This window comes from Rhinatrema bivittatum, chromosome 1 (genome assembly GCF_901001135.1).
Source record: "Rhinatrema bivittatum chromosome 1, aRhiBiv1.1, whole genome shotgun sequence".
NCBI classification, from domain to species: Eukaryota; Metazoa; Chordata; class Amphibia; order Gymnophiona; family Rhinatrematidae; genus Rhinatrema; species Rhinatrema bivittatum.
Window position 1 is genome coordinate 746,049,051 of NC_042615.1, and position 13,832 is coordinate 746,062,882.

The window sequence follows — 13,832 nt, forward strand, 5'->3', positions numbered from 1 at the left end:
CGGGGGGGGGTCCTTCCGTCCGTCCCTCCCTCCCTCCCTCCCTTGCACGCACGCCGCCGCTCCTGCTCTTCGGGCCGCTGCCGCCGCTCCTGCTCTTCGGGCGCCGCCGCTCCTGCCGCTCCTGCTCTTCGGGCCGCCGCCGCTCCTGCTCTTCGGGCCGCCGCTGCTTTTGCTGCTCCAGCTCTTCGGGCCGCCGCCGCTCCTGCTCTTCGGGCCGCCGTCGCCACTCCTGCCGCTCCAGCTCTTCGGGCCGCCGCTATTGCTCCTCCAGCGCCAATTTTAACAGGCACGCTCTGACTGACGTGCTCACATGCGCGGTAGAGCTGCTCTATACTGCGCATATGCGGGCCGTCAGTCAGAGCCCATTTATAAGGTAGATTCTAAATGGATTATTTTCGCATTATTTTCATTTGCACCTCTCATTTCATTAATAAGAATGAGAAAAGTGGCCTTATATACATTTTGCAATATTCAGTTGAATAAAATGTACTAGCACCTGCCTACAAGAGGCTTAACCCAAATTCATAGATGAAATGGAAACTCATATCACTGTTAGAAATGTTTGTGGGGGGTTTTTTGTCAGCAACTATCCCATTATACTAGAGATGTGCATTAATTTTTTCTGAATTAGACAATTTCAACATGGTTCGGGGGCGACAAAAACCGAAAAGAATTTTTCAACATTTCGGTAAATTCGTAGTTCGGGTTAGTGCGCACTAACCCAAAAATCGGGGGCCCAGGAAAAAAAAAACCCCAACCCAAACCGCGGGAAAAACAAAGTTTCCCACGGGGTCCCGAAAACAAAGCCCAAAACGAAAAACAAAACCAATGCACTTCTCTACATTATACCAGATTTGGAAATGTGGGAAAAAAAACCCCATGGGTTACACATGGAATATATATAACCTCGCTATTATAATGCTAATATAACATGGGGGCATTAACCCCCCATTAAGCTTTTTATATGTTTTCCTGTTTAAAATGCATTTCAGGTATCACCCCTCCCCCCAGGTACAGATAAAAGTACATGTGCTTTCATAGACTACGTTCTTTAATCTGCATATACAAGGGGCAGAAACAGGCGGAGGGATTTTAAAAAACATGGAGATTTTATTTTCAAATCTCCACATGTACTTTCCAGCACATACTTTGCACCTGATCACATGCTTTTGTACCTAGGTTGTGCATGATGACAAGATTGCAGTACAAAGACTGCAAGCTACTACTACTATTTATTTATTTTATTTATTTATTTAGTCAAATTTATATACCAACATTCAAATTCATTTCAAGTCGGTTTACAATAACAAAAATTTAACATAGCAAAACAAAGTGCAATCAAAACATAATATACAGCAACATCAATAATATACTAAAACACAATTCTCCAACATTAAGCAGTAATTCTCGCATAACAAATATCAACCAAAATAATAAATTATGGCTTATCATAAAACTAAACTTAAAATAATCATAATATAATACAGTAGCATAAAAATCTTATTAAAACTAAACAACCTAAAAAGAATAAAAAATAAAAATAAAACCACCTAATAATAAAATGTTCATTACTAGTCTAGATGGATAAATGATAGACCAGGCAACAATTCAGAAAAATCAGTCAGCTTGATTGAATGCCTACTACTACCCACTTACCATTTCTAATGTGCTACTAGACATAGGCAGAATTCCTTGGAGAATATGAAATAAATCTTCTCTATTTATTTAATTAAAAAATTGGTAAAAGCAGGAAGGATTATACAGTAATATGATTCTTATAACGTCTATAGCAGAAAACCCTAATTGATGCATTGCTATTTTATGATTGTTCTCTATTTTCTCCGTATGTATTATGATGACAGTTTTCAGTGGCAGCTGGCAGCTTATTGTTAAGTTTGCCGGCTGCGGAGTCCTGTGACCGGCCTCACTTACCTCCGTCGCAGCAGGAGCAAGCCCGGGCTCCCTGGCAGCAGCATGGAGCCGCTGCCAACGTCAGCCTCTGTCCCGGCCCTTCTTGTGGCTGTGAGCCACCAGCCGACATCACCTCCAGCTCCCCTCACCGTGGCAAGGATGCCAATGACCGCTTCCTGCACAGACTCCCCTAGGCACACGCGTGCACCTCCTCCCAAGGTTTTAAGGGCCCGTGGCAGGAAAACGCTGTCAGCCCTCTCCAATGATGTCAGTCCTGCTGGGCTAATTAAGGCTGGCCCTTGCTTCCAGCCTTCGCCTTGGCAACAGGTCTCTTTACTCCTGTAAGTTGCGAGTTGCTTGTTCCTGAGTTTCCTGCATTCCTGAGTTTCCTGTCTTCCTGTGTTACTTGCCTTACTCCTTCTTTCATTGGTCCTCCTTGGCTTGACCCCAGATTGGATACTGATCATGAGATACGCCACCTGCCTTGACCCCTTGCTTGGAATCCGACCACGAGATACACTGCTTGCCTCCATCACAGAGACCTCACATAAGTCCAGTCAGCCCCAGCACCCGAGGGCTCATTGGCAGGTGGAGTGGGCTGAAGGCAGAGGCCACTGGAGCTTCACCTATACCAGCCCTTGTTCCCCTTGGGTTGGAGCCTTTGGGTGCTGGGGCCGGCAGGACTAGATGGGGCCTCGAGGTTGGTTAACAGAGAGGTTGGTTCAGCCCTGAGACAGCAGATGATAGGTAGCCTAGTCCTCCCCTGGACTGGGGACGGTACTGGAACTCAGGCGCCAATGGAACGGAGATTAGCTGGGGGTGCTCGAGCAAAGGTAGCCAAGTTCTAATAAGTCCATGTCCAGTCTAATAAGTCCATGACAGGACTGGATCAGGGCCAGTGGCAAAGCAGAGGATTGTGTCAAGCAATGCTGAGTTCTGATCACGGAGAAGTCAATAGAGTTAGTCAGTCAAGGCAATGGCCTGATCACGGAGAGGTCAATAGCGTAGTCAATCAAGGCAACAGTCTGATCACGGAGAAGTCAATAGCGTAGTCAGGCATAGCAGAGGTCTGGGTCTGGAGATAGGCAGTAATGTAGTCAGGCATATCGGAGGTCTGGGTTGGAGATAGGCATAGCGGAGGTCTGGGTCTGGAGATAGGCTGAAGCATAGTCAAGCAAAGCAAAGTTGATATCCATAGTCAAAAACAAAGACAGGGCAGGAACGAAGAAGACAGGAACCTGGAACAATGAAGGTCAGGAATGACGAGTAGAGAGGATTCTCTAGCAGCAATGAGTACTCAAGTAGCGAGGAGACCTGTTGCAAAGGCAACGCTGTGGAGCAAGGCCTGAGCTTAAATACACCAAAGAGTTTGACGTCATCATCTGGGGCCGCGGCCAGGTTCCTTCTGTGGGCCCTTCATAAGGATCAGTGGTGCGCGCACGCACGCTTAGGGAGGGGTGCGGCGCTGGTAGTGGCATCTCTCCGCGGACCACGCGGAGAGGCCCAACAAACAATGGCATCTCGACCAGCAACACTGGGGATAATGGCAGAGCCGGAGGCACCGTGGGCAGCCTGAGTTCGGAGCCGGTGGCCCACTGCCGCTGGCGAGGAGGAACCAGGAGCTGGAGTCTGTGTAAGAAGGTGAGGGGGCCGTGCCGTGGGTCTGCCACAGATGGCACATGTAACAAACGGGAACGTGGACTGGTATTGATGAAGGTCCTTAGGGGTCTCTGCCTTCCCAGCCTCACCTGCCAATGGGGGGGGAACTGTGGGGCTCCTCCCCACAGGTAGCATCAACACCCCCTCAGTTCAAGGGTTCACCTACCCAACAGGTTACCAAGGCCATGGTCTTAGCAGAGGCTTCAGCACTCCAAACCATCCCATGGCTTGCTCATTAGATCCAGGAGCAACAGTGCTTCCTAGAAGTTCTGGCGACTTCCATCAAACGCCTCAACACCCGACTGGATGCTACAGCTAATCAATCCATGCCTTCTCTTCTGGCAGCGACTCCTCCAACCCCAGTGACACCTCCGTGCTCTTCGGTACCATTACCTGCACCCCTGCAGTATGGTGGGATCCTAAACAGTGCTGGGGATTCATAAGTCAGTGCTTTATGCTCTTTTCTCTTCAGCCGGCTCTGTTCTCAGATGCCTCCATCAAGGCCACTTTTACACGTTCTCATCTTGAAGGCAAGGCCTTGGCTTGGTCTCTCTGCTGTGGGAATATTCAGATCCACTCCTGCAGGATCTGACCCAGTTCATCTCATCCTTCAAAAGATTTTCAATGACTGGTGACTTCCAGTGCAGATCTCCTGCATCACTGTCAGGTGAATTGTTCTTTGACTATGCCATTGAATTTCACATGCTTGACACGGAACTCGGCTGTTGGGAGGATTGTCTATGCCCCATTTTCTTGGAGGGCTTTCTGTCCACATAAGGACAAATTAGTGGCCCGCGACCTCCCAGAGTCCCTGGAGGACCTAATCAACCTGGCTAGAAGGATAGACTGTCTTCTGCAAGAACGTGCCCGGGATTTCCAGACCTCCCGTAGATCTGCTCCCATTAGGCCCTGTTCATCTACTCCCACTATAGCCACCACCTCGGGGTTAACCTCCTACCGAGGAACCCGTGCAATTGGGCCATGGCCAATTCACTCCTGAAGAACATTCTACAGAGATGAAGGACTGGCCTTTGCCTGTCTTGTGGCATGGCAGGCCATCTATTCTCAGTACCCCGTCCATCCGAGAAACTTCTCTGCCTAGGGAACCATGGGGCATGCCCTAGGTCTCTCCACTCCAGCCCCTCTGTTAACCCATTCCATGACCATTTCACTGGACCAGCAAATTATCCCAGTCTTGGCCCTTGTGAACTCAGGGGCAGGAGGGAATTTTCTCACAAATTCCCTCGTGGACCACCTGCGTATACCTACCGTACCTAAGAAGTTGCCACTTGTCATAACTTTCATCCAAGATGATCTGCTGCCCAGCAGAGTTACCTTGACCACAGTTCTGCTTACTGTGTGTATCGGAGCATTGCATGTGGAAGAAATCGAATTCCACGTGATTCACAAATCCATGCACCCATGATCTTGGGACTGCCATGGTTACAACTCCACTCTCCTCAATTTGACTGGGGCTCTCTTGAACTCTCAAAGTGGGGTCCTCATTGACACTAGTTCTGCCTCAAAGAGTAACGGGTCCTTTGCAATTCCCGTTGATGTCCACTGCTCTCGAGATTCCTGCTCCCTACGCAGACTTCTCAGATGTTTTTCTAAAGTCAAAGCAGAGATTCTACTGCCCACAGAGATTTTGACTGTGCCATCGAGTTGTTATCTGATACCATGCCCCTGTGCAGCAGAATCTACATGGTATCCATTCCAGAAACCAAAGCGATGTCGGATTACATCTGGGAGAACCTTGAGAGAGGCTTCATCCAACCATCCACCTCTCTGGCTAGAATGGGGCTTCTTCTTCGTGAGGAAGAAGGACAGCACCCTATGGCCTTATATTGATTACCGTGGCCTCAACACGATCACTAAAAAGTATCATTACCTGTTACCACTGATCGTTGAATTATTTGAACACCTGAGGAGGTCAAGGTCTTTACCAAACTGGATATACATGAGGCCTACAACCTGGTTCTTTTGACCCAATGATGAATGGAAGACACCTTCAACACAAGAGTCGGGCACTATGAATATTTTGTTATGCTTTTCGGGCTGTGTAATGCCCCACAGTCTTCCAGAAAATGATGAAACGAGATCTTCCATGATCTTCTCTACAACAAGGATGACATCCTTATATTTTCTATGGACCATCCTTCTCATCACAGTGACGTCCGCCAAGTTCTGCAATGCCTTCAGGAGCATCGCCTATATGCCAAGCTAGACAAATGCCTGTTTGAAAAAGAAAGTCTTCCCTTTTTAGGGTATATAGTTTCTAGCCAAGGTTTCTCCATGTATCCAAGAAAACTAAAGAGCATCCAGGAATAGCCCCAACCAACTGGACTGCAGGCTCTCCAGAGGTTTGGGGGGTTCACAAATTATTACCAACATTCCATCCCTAATTATTCCCTGGTTGCAGCCCCTCTTACTGCCCTCACTTGCAAGGAAGCCGATGTCAAGAACTGGACCCTCGAAGCCGTCACAGATTTTCAAGACCTGAAAGAGGCATTTCTAAGAAAACCCTGCTTGCACCATCCTGACCCTAATTGCCCCTTCATACTAGAGGTGAACGCATCCTCAGTAGGAGTTGAGGCAGTGTTGAGACAGTACTCTCCAAAGGGCATATTGCATCCATGTTCCTTTTTTTCCCGGAAGTTCTCCACTGCTGAATGTAACTATGGAATTGGCGACAGAGAACTCCTTGCCATCAAGCTAGCTCTCGAGGAGTAGCACCAGTGGCTGGAGGGCATACAACATTGGTTCACGATCTACACTGATTATAAAAATCTCGAACACCTGCAACATGCCCAATGTCTGAATGCCTGACAGGCCTGCTGGTCCATCTTCTTCACTCATTTCAATTTTGACCTGAGGTACTGTCCGGCAGAGAAGAATCCCCGGGCTGATGCCCTATCACACTCCTTTCTGCCAGAATATCTTCCTGAACAAACACAGCACATCATAGATCCAGCATGAATGCTTTTATCCATCTCCCAGACTGTTCCTCCAGGGAAGGCAGTCATTCCCAGCAGGCTCCATGAAAAAGTTTTGGAATGGTCACACGACTCCCGTGTGGAGGTCACCCTGGTCAGACTCAGACTCTCGCTCTCCTTCAACTCTATTATTGGAGGCTGCAAATGTGACCCGATGCCCGAGTCTATGTGGACTCTTGTCCCACCTGCACACAGCAGAAACCAGCAGAAACCAGCAGACAACCCTGGGGGCTGTTACAGCCATTGCCAGCCCCCAGGGAACCCTGGACCCACTTGTCCACCGATTTTGTGGTGGACCTCCCTCTCTCAGATGACAACTCTGTGATTTGGGTTGTGATCAACCGCTTCTCTAAAATGGCCCATTTTGTCCCATTGCTAGGCCTTCCCACAACTGCCAAGCTCACCCAACTCATCTCTCAGCATGTGTTCCATCTCCATGGGCTGCCTCAGCATGTGATCTCTGACAGAGGCTCTCAGTTCACAGCCCACTATTGATGCTCGTTGTGTAAAAGGTTTAACATAACACTGGACTTCACTATTGCTTATCATCCGCAGGCCAACAGCCAGGCTGAACGAACCAACCATTCCTTAAAGACCTTCCTCCGATCATACGCCAACAACCAGCAAGACAAGTGGGCCAACCTTTTGCCTTGGGCAGAGTTCTCCCATAACTCCCATATCTCCACCTCTATGGGCTCTTCATCCTTTCAGATAGTGTACAGAAAGCAGCCTTTACCTCCTTTACACTTCCTCTTAATGTGCCATCCCCATTGGCTCAACTAATGGCCATGGAGCTCCAGAAGCTTTGGATTCACACTTCGAAGTTGTTACAGAAGGCAGCTAACAAGTCAAAGTGATCGTCAGATGCCCATCAGAGACCAGCACCTCAATTACGAACTAGAGATAAAGTGAGGCTTAGTACACAACACATCCGTTTGAGACTACCTTCTATGTGCTTAGCACCCAGATACATTGGCCCATTTCCTGTGACTAAACAAGTGGGCCTGTAACCTACCAGCTGTGTTTACCTATTTCTTTAGGTATTCACAATGTCTTCCACGTCTCCCTTCTCAAACTGATAATACTGTCTTGGCCCTCTTGAAAATCACCCCAGCCTCAGGAAATCACATCGGAGTCTGATACTACCTATCAGGTACGGGAGGTCCTGGATGTAAGGAGATGTGGCCATAGATGGGAGTACCTCCTCACCTGGGAGGGATATGGCCCAGAGGAAAATACCTGGGAGCCAGCCTCAAATATCTTGGACAAAAACCTAATCAGGCAATTCCATGCTGCTCATCCTGGAAAACCCAAACCCTCAGGAGGGGGGCTTAGAGGAGAGGGTACTGTTAAGTTTGCCAGCCTTAGAGCCCCACAACCAACCTCACTTACCCCTGCCACAGCAGGAGCAGGCCCAGGCTTCCTGGCAGTGCCAGGGAGCCGCTGTCAATGCCAGCCTCCATCCCAGCCCTTCTCGTGGAGACTGAGCCGCCAGCCAACATCAGCACCTGCTCCCCTCACCGCGGCAAGGATGCTGTCGATTGCTTCCTGCACAGACTCCCTCGGTGCACGCGCACACGCGCGCCTCCTCCCGAGATTTCAAGAGCCCGTGGCGGGAAACCACTGTCGGTCCTTTCCAATGATGTCAGCCCTTCTGAGCTATTTAAGGCAGGCCCTTGCTTCCAGCCTTTGCCTTGGCAACAGGTCTCCTTACTCCTGTAAGCTGCGAGTTGCTTGTTCCTTAGTTTCCTGGGGTCCTGAGTTTCTTGCATTCCCAAGTTTCCTCCATTCCCGAGTTTCCTGCCTTCCTGTATTCCTTGCCTTCCTCCTTGCTTCGTTGGATCTCCTTGGCTTGACCCTGGACTGGATATTGACCATGAGATATTCCACCTGCCTCAACCTCTTGCCTGAAAGTCGACCACAAGATATGCTGCTTGCCTCAACCTCTGGCCTGGAATCTAACCACGAGATACGTCGCCTGCCTCCTTCATCACAGAGACCCCACATAAGTCCAGCCAGCCCTGGCGCTCAAGGGCTCAACCCAAGGAGAACATGGGCTGGTCTTGGTGAAGGTCCTGAGGGGACTCTGCCTGTTCCCAGCCTCGCCTGCCAATGGTGGGGACCTGTGGGGCTCCTCCCCACATGTAGCGTAAACTCCCCCTCAGTTCAAGGGTCCACCTACCCAACACTTATAGCCCTACTTGTACTTTGTAGTCCTGGGACTCAAGCTGATCTTTAAAGGGAAACTCTTGACAGATTAAGCTTCCAATAAATCTTGGGTAATCTGCATAGGGCTACCATGGTTATAACTCCAACAAAAATGAGTATGATTGGGACAAGCATGAAGGGCAGTAGTGGGAGTAGGGTTGAGGAATTGGATGGAGGACATCGAGGGAGTTGCTATTGCTTTCGATATTTGAGAATCTGCATGCAAATCTACCCAGAGTGGTAGAGAGCAAATGGGGAAGACAACTGGGCAGAACAAAAAAACAGAAACATTTCCTGACTGGAGAGTTACAGTTGAAAGAATTAGAATGATCTTAAAGTACAAACAGCATTTCTCTGCAATTCCATTGTAACTGGATAAGGGAGATTCCATGATGGCAGTAATACCTCAGCTGAGATCTTCAGTCTAATACCACAGTGAAATTGAGGTATGGTGAACCCACAACATTACATAACTGGTTATTATTTGGTTTTTCTTTTTTTCTTTTTTTTCAGTTAAAATAACAATATCAATAATATCTTGAAAAAGAATTTAAAAAAATTATGATCATCAATGAATCAAATTACAGAAACAGTTACTGGTTATTTACTTGTCTATTTTGAAAACTCTCTTAGCAGGTTTTGAGTTACTATGGTTTAATGTCTTTTGTCATGAGACAGATCATGAAAATACCACAAAAATGAAATAGGTATTTACATGCTACACACAAAATACTAATAGATGTTAAGTAAATATAATTATAACATATTATGTAAAACCTATAATTTCTTGCAATCTAACATTTAAATGTATGCTTATGAAATATATACTTAAGTTAGAGTACCATCAGTCTTTTAATCATGGTAGGTCAGTACTAGAAGAAATATCAAGCAAACTTCAATCATCCAAAAGAAAAAAAAATCCCACAGGTCTCCATAAGCCAGTTGTAGTTAATTAAGACAGTGAGAGAGATTGCAGAAGATCTTGCTGATAGAGAAACAGCAGGAGAAGCAGGTATCAGGAAGCCACAAAGGCAGCAAGATCCTAGAAGCAGCCAGTGAGGCAGAGGCCCAGCTGGACAGCATCAGCAAAACCCAAAGTCATTATACAGGCAAGGACTAATCTGGGTAAGAGAACTGGAGAAGCCAGCTGCTTAGTGTTTTAGCAGTGCACCATGGAAGGGAATGGTATTGGCTGTCACAAAGAAGCAACGCTACCTGGGGAGTAAAGATATGAATATGAATATTAATGCTCTGGTGCCACAGATCATTGGATTTATGGTATTAATGGTTGAAAAGACAGATCTGAGGAAAAAGAGACATTTCTGTTGAGCTGGGGTTTTCTCTGTGAAACATTGCTACATTGTGCTGTGTATCCGTGTACTGAAAATTAAAAGTTAAAAAAAACACCTCATTCTTGTCCTTGACCTGTGGAAGCAGCCAGGGGCTGCCAAAAGAGATCAGGGGTATGCCATCAGACCAGACTCATTTTGAAAGGCCTGTTCAAGTAGCGGCTAAACATTATAGAATGAGCTGTCAGCAGGTGCTGAAAATTCAAATGGCCAGTAAGGATGTGCTCTCATTTCAAATCCCAATGACATTTTCTATTTTGTTTCATTGTGTTCTTAAAATGAAATAAAAGAAAAAAAAATGTATCCTACCTCTGCCAGTCTCAAGCTAGCTTGCCCCCCCCCCTCCTCCACCATCTACTATGCTGAAAAAAAGTGGCACCAGCATAAAAAAGATGGTTCCAGGTCTTGCCCCAATTCCCCCATCCCTCTGGATTCCCCCATGTCCCTTCACCCAATTTTAACATATCCAAGGATCCAAATTTTGGCAGGAGCAGGCCACCCATTTTAAATGGAGGAAACTGGGTGATGCTCTAGCCTTGTGAAGACCCATACGGGTCGATACAGTAAGGAGGCGGTAGGAAGAGCTGCGTTAGTGCCTGGCGCACCCGCGTTGCCGCACGCACAGTCCTGCTCACCTACCGCTCAATACTGTATTTAAATAGCTTGCCAATGCAAGCCGCGTCCAAGAAGCATCTGTGAGCGTTAGGCCCGTGCAACCCATTTTACTGATAGGCGCTTAATACAGCGCCTATACAGTATTCTGGGTGCGCTGGTACCTGTCATTCAAATGTCATTTCAAATCACATTTGAAATGACAGGCACCAGGAAGTGGATCCCAACTTTAACCCATGAAAACTTACTTTTTGTTGCTTTCAGCCCCTTCCCTTCTCTGCCGTCCTCCGGAGGGGGCAGCCGGCGGCGAAAGCAGCTTGCAGCGGTCCCCCCCGCGCAGGTCCCGGTTCTCCTGGCTCAGACCTCATCTGAAGATTGTGAAGTCAGGTAAGAGCCCACTGTTCTGTGCCCGCTCCAGTCACGGCGCGAGCGGAGCAAAGCGAAGCATACTTTCCATTGGCTTGAGCGCCCGTCAATTTGGGCGCTCCAGCCAATGAAAGCACATGGACGGGCAGGGCGTGACGTTGTGACGTCACGCCTGCCCATCCATGTGCTTTCATTGGCTAGAGCGCCCAAATTGACGGGCGCTCAAGCCAATGAAAGCACATGGACAGGCGGGCATGACATCACCCGCCCGTCCATGTGCTTCATTGGCTTGAGCGCCCAAATTGCGAGGTACGGCATGTGGTGGAGATCCCAGGAGGACTGGGCAGCTGGGGGATGTCAGATCAAGCCTAAGCAGGGCTTTTCTAAAATTTGGCAGCGTGGATTTTTTTGTAGTGTGCATTATTCTATAAAATAGCACATGCTACCATTTATTTTATTTACAATTCTGTTTTTCAGAACTTCAAAGCAGATTACATTCAGGTACTGTAGGTATTTCTCTGTCCCTAAAGGGCTCAAAATCTAAGTCTGTACCTGCAACAAAGAAGGGTAAAGTAACTTGTCCAAGGTCACCAGGAGCAGCAGGGGGATTTGAATCCTGGCTTCCCTGGTTAGTAGCTCATTGCTCTAAACACAAGGCTACTCTTCCACTAAACAAAACCCAAAAATGTATAAAAAAAATAAATTATAAACTGAAAACCCATGAGATGAAATGAAACTAAATGAAAATCTCCCACATGCATATCCCTAACCATTTAATGTCTTGAACTGACAGGGTAAATTAATGAAAAACCAAAGTAGTTCCTTCTCAGTAGGCATAATGTTCTCTAGATTTCAGGCCCATTAGAACTGAACAGCTGCATTTGGCACTAATTGAAGTTTATAAGTGCTTTTCAAAGGCAATCCTACTCCTACATATAATGTATGGTTGTAGTCAAGGTAGGCTGTAATCAGAGTTTGAATAATGGTCACTAGATCTGTCTTTCTGGAAAAAAGTGATAGCACAGATGGATCTTCTTAAGAACTGCAAAACATTTTTGTGCAGTAGCTGCAATTTGAGGTTTTAATGACAAAGAAGAGTTTAAAATCAAACTATAAACTTGTACATTTGGGTTTAAGGTCATACCATCCAGGATCAACAACACATGCAACTTCTGGGCACTCGGTTTCTTGACCCCCCCGAAAATCTGTTTTAATAAGGTTTAATTTCAGTTTCTTTTTGCATATTAAGCAACCTATTGCTCATAACATTGACATACATTTTCCATAGCTTCTATATGATTCTTCTCCAAAGGGGTGCAACATCAGCATGCAAATGACACCAAATTTACATGACTGAAGGATTTCAGCCAAGGTTGCATGTAGATACTGAATAATATTGGTGAAAGGATGGGCCCCTGCAGGACTCTGCAAGTGAGAAGCCACGCTGATGAGCAGTATTCACCCAGATGCATTGCCTGCTTTCTCCCTTCCAAGTAAAAAGGCTATGCCCCCTATACCAAACTTTCCTAACCATGATAAGAATATAGAATGATCTAAATATTGCCGTCAGATCGAAGAGAATTACTGACAAATCATTTCATTTGTCTAAATTTCTCAATTATCCATCAGTGTCACAAGAGCTGTCTCCGTCTCACAGCCCCGCCCTAAAACCTAATTGGAAATGGTCTAGTAAATTATCCAAAAATAATGAAATGAGATTTATATATAGAAACAGATGTCTCTGCAGCAATGTTTCTATCACTGGCTGCCAGCGCTGTCAGAGCAATGCTGGAAGAAGCCGGGAGCAGGGAAGACTGATGCTCCTGGCTGGGGTTTCTAGGGTACAAGGGTTTGCAGGTGGGTGGGGAGGGGTGGATGGAAGCAGGAGTCGACTCGGGGATTTTTCCATAAATATCATGGAAGGAGCGGGAGGCTGCCCTTGGGGTGCTTCATCCATTTCTTTTTTAACAATTTGGTGGTGTGGGGGATCAGGCACCAACTTGCACTATTTCAAATATTTTTTGTGGGGTCAGGCCTGAAGGCCCACACTTAACTGGATGAATGTTGAATATAAGTGGTTAAGGCTAAAGTTATCCAGGTACATGTACCTGGTTACTTTTATTTTACCAGGACTAGACTTCCTCAGCTAAACTTAGGGAGATAGCAGGGCTATCCAGGAAAGTTTAAGCCATGCCCCCAGAATACTGCTTTATTATCCAAATAAGTTTATATCGGGCTAAAAATATCTGGACAGCAGGGAGAATACTTAAATCACCGATTTGTTCACTAAATTCTAAACTTATTTGGACAAATTCTTTTGAACTCATTAAGTTTAGTCAAAGAAGAATTTTTAGCATTTTTCAGTTATGGACACTCTTCTTCAGATGACAGACAAGTAATTGAATAACCAACACCACCAGTAAGTTTAAAAGAAAACATAATTCTTAAAGTAATTCGCTCCTCTTGTTTATTAGCCACATTTCCGTTCTTTTCTATTTGCTTTCTTTTACAGAATATAGATAAACAGGCAAGAACTTTCTGTATTGATTATTTTTTATCAGAATAGTATTTTTATTGGTAACGTCAAGCAGGAAGCAACCAAATTGCTCACAAACCATCCTGAACAATAATGACAGTAAACAAGAAATTCAATGAACATTAGAGCAAGGAAAACCTCTGGTGTGCCACCACCTGACCCACCTTTTCCGCAATTTCCCCCCATAAACCCTAA